General features: G+C 40.1%; 1 non-coding gene across 1 annotated transcript; it reads left to right on the top strand.

Moving 5' to 3' along the window:
- The first annotated feature begins 1,919 nt into the window (after positions 1–1,919).
- On the top strand, positions 1,920–1,984 carry LOC115032403. The gene has a single exon (XR_003838077.1). It is a non-coding gene; the product is annotated as a U7 small nuclear RNA (small nuclear RNA).
- Positions 1,985–3,267: the final 1,283 nt, after the last annotated feature.

The following is a 3,267-nucleotide window of genomic DNA, read 5'->3' as shown; positions in this document are numbered from 1 at the left end:
GGGAAACACATACTTGAGACCATTCCAAGGTAGTTAAGATCAAGGTAAGAGAAGAGCTAGCCAAGTGGAAGAGAGAAAGAGAACAGGCTGGTGTGAGTCTCAATTTAACTCTTCCTTTGGTTAACCACCCTCATATTGACCTTGTTAGGACCCCTAATTGTTCTCCTGCTATTGTTGACCTTTGGACCATGAATATTGAACAAGCTTATAGCCTTCATAAAAGAAAGAGTAGAAGCAGTACAGCTGATTGTCCTGTGCCAACAATATGAGACCCTGAGGACAAGACCTGAAGAATATGAGTTAGTTACTCAAGATCCCTGAGTGTAGCTTCAGGATTGGAGCTTGTACAAGAAAAAGGGAAATGAGGGACCCTAAGGACTTTTTCCAGCACCACACCGTTCTTACAGCTTCCTCCTCTTGCCTGGCGTCAATGCTAGGCCAAGTTCCATTCTTTACCCACAGGAGTAAAAAATTCTCAGAAAAATCACAGAATGTACTGACTGATAGCCACCTGTACCTCTGGAAAGTCCCAGGTAGAGTTTAAATGCTTGTCATGTTTGCTAGCCAATAGATTTAAAGGTCAATATACTTAGCCAGTAAGTTTGAACTGTAACCATGCTGATGTAACCTGTGCCCCTAAAAAGTATAAACACTGCTTGTAACAGCTATTTGGGGGTCACCTTCTAGTCACTCGCCTTGAGGGTTGACCCCAACCAGCTGGAAAATAAATCTCTTGCTTTTGCATAGATCTGCTTCTCGGTGAAGTAAATACCACTGACCAAGGATCAGGGTCTTACATTTTCAGACCCATGAAGTCTCTTCTCCAAGCCCCTGATGTTAATTAATTAATGTGCTACACAACCTGTAGTCAAGTTAATGACATTATATCATGTCATTACACTGTGGTCTTCCACAAGTGAATCTATAAAGTTGTTATACCAATATTTGTTTTTAAATGTGTATGAGGATCATTGTCCTTGACTGTGCAGAGGCGGGCGGATTTCTGAGTTCGAGGCCAGCCTGGTCTACAGAGTGAGTTCCAGGACAGCCAGGACTGTACAGAGCAACCCTGTCTTGAAAAAACAAACAAACAACCTAAAAAAACAAAACAAAACAAAAAACCATACACACACACACACACACACACACAAAAACAACCCTACCAAAAAAAAAAGTTTCTCAGCCATTTGTGTTTCTTTTGAGAATTCTTGTCAAGTCCTGAATGGCCATGCAAGGGATGATATGACACAGTTCCTGCCCTTGGTGAAGCGTCAGCAGAGATTGGGCCTCCATGAGTGTTGATGGTTGCTAGGCATGAGGCTTGTTTGTATAATAATGCACAAAATTTACTTCTTTTGTTACATCTTCAGGAAATAATTTCCCTGCCAAGGTTATCCTTTCTGCCAAGGTTAAGGACTCCTTAATAATTAGAAACACCAAGTGTCAGGGAGTTGAGGGTGTGTCTAATGCCCTTAGCAAAATGGTAAATTATATGACCTTCAGGACTGCTCTGTAGAAAAGAACTTCAAAAACATGAGTTCAAAATATATAATCAGGATTTTTCTAACTATGCAAAATAAAAAGATGCAATATGAAGTGTATAAGGGACTTCATAGACCTAAAAGAACAGAGGCAGCTGCAGTATGAGCCAGCTTCTCAGAAAGGAGATAAAGAGACTTGGGGAATGGTGATTTTAGAGTAAGATCCTACCCAGCTAAGTTTATTGTTTGTGCTTACAAAGGCAGGCAAATCTCTAAATTCATTTGCCATGCTTTTTTTTTAAATTTATTTTTTATTTTTTTAAAATACTGATTCATGGGATAATCAAAAGGGAACCTAGACTAAATGACTCAATTGATATGTAAATAAAATACTGGGCCTTGGTCTTCAAGAGAGAGCCACCCAAAGAGAACTGCTTGGAGAGCAAACAGCTCTTTTAGAACTTTTCTAGCAGGTTTCTAGTTTTTGGTTGGAAAAAATCCAAGAATTTTTTTTCCTAACAGGTTTTCTGACTTTAGTTGGAAAACCCATGAGCTATCCAGAGAGCTTTTAGAATTTTTTTTCTATCAAGTAGAGAGCTGTCTTAAGCAGAGAGCTGTCTAAGGAGCCATCTCCAGCAGAACACAAGGCTGTCATCTTTACCCATGACTTTGATTCTTTCTATTGATGCTCCCAAACACCCCTTCCTTGGGACCCCTTCTCTAAGCCAAGGCTGGTCCTTGGCAAATTCTGACAGAATTAATTTTTAAAGTGATGAGATAGTAGAAACCTATGTAATTCCTAACCCCAGTGTTTCTTGAGATAACTGCATAAAGTGGTCAATGTATGTCCCTAAAGAGGCCTCAGGTTGGCTCCCAGTACAATAATGGATTAGAGCCCATTAAGTGAGACTTCAATTCAAACTACAATAAAATAAAATTACAAAAGTTGGAAAAGAAGACCACCTTCTGCCATTCCAAAAGATATTCTAAAAGTTTCTGAAGACATCTGTGATGAATCCCAGGTGCAGGGGGAACGTCTCCCAGCTGCCTGACACCTTCATGCCAACATGCTCATGTGGGTTGAGAAAGGTCTTGCCTAGGTGCAGCTGGAACCTTCAGGGTAAGGGCAAGTACATTTGAGAAAACCCATCAGGCTACTGCCGATTTTTATTTTGTAGCAAATATACTCCAGTAGCTTCCAATCCATGAGTTATGGGGAAGTCAGTTGCCTCAGTTCTATATTCAGAAGTTAAAAGAAAGCCTCTGTGCTTGGGAGAAAAAGCTGTACAGGCGTTAGGGATAACTGCTTCCCAGACAACTATTCCCAGGCAGTTGCGTGTGCTGGAATGCTTTTATGGAGGCTAGCTCAGCTTTTCTGTTTTGATATAAGTGAACTCCTAAGAGAAAAATGTTCCTGATTTAGAACAGGCAGGCTCCAGTTTACAGATGTATTGAGTTCTTCAAATTGGACTCTAATCCAGTTGTTTGAAATGAGAGTACATTTTCCCAAGGGAATGATGTTATAAATGATGACTAAAGCCCAGAGGCATGGACCAGTACAAAAATTCTATTTAATTCCTACTGCCCTAAAAACTTGATCATATATAAAGGTAGATATTTGTGTGTGTGTGTGTGTGTGTGTGTGTGTGTGTGTGTGTGTGTTATATTTTCAGATTGAAGGTCATAACCAACTAGTGGGTCACTACCATGGACTGAATATTTGTGTTCCCCACATTCATGTACATATATCATCTCCAATACTGTGGTGTTTATGCATGAAGTCTTC

This window comes from Mus caroli, chromosome 1 (genome assembly GCF_900094665.2).
Source record: "Mus caroli chromosome 1, CAROLI_EIJ_v1.1, whole genome shotgun sequence".
Taxonomy (NCBI): domain Eukaryota; kingdom Metazoa; phylum Chordata; class Mammalia; order Rodentia; family Muridae; genus Mus; species Mus caroli.
Note: the sequence above shows the minus strand (reverse complement) of the source record. Positions and strands in the feature narration are given on the sequence as shown.